The 203-nt window shown below is 41.4% G+C and overlaps 1 protein-coding gene across 1 annotated transcript in view; it reads left to right on the forward strand.

The window, feature by feature from the left end:
* The window catches only part of LOC106876216 (uncharacterized), a 105,688-nt gene that overhangs the window by 48,512 nt on the left and 56,973 nt on the right, over positions 1–203 (forward strand). The window lies entirely within an intron of this gene.

Consider the following 203-nt stretch of genomic DNA (forward strand, 5'->3'; position numbering starts at 1 on the left):
AGTAACAAAGTTACCAAGCCTTATAGCAGATCACTGAAATTCAGGTAAACTTTATTTCTGTGCGTGTGTATGTTTGTTTGTCTGTCTGTCTGTCTGTCTGTCTGTCTGTCTCTCACTCTCTTTTTCTTTCACTCTCTCTCTCTCACTCTCTCTTTCTCTCATTCTCTCTCTCACATGCACACACACACACACACACACACACA

This window comes from Octopus bimaculoides, chromosome 8, assembly GCF_001194135.2.
Source record: "Octopus bimaculoides isolate UCB-OBI-ISO-001 chromosome 8, ASM119413v2, whole genome shotgun sequence".
In the NCBI taxonomy this organism is placed as follows: Eukaryota; Metazoa; Mollusca; class Cephalopoda; order Octopoda; family Octopodidae; genus Octopus; species Octopus bimaculoides.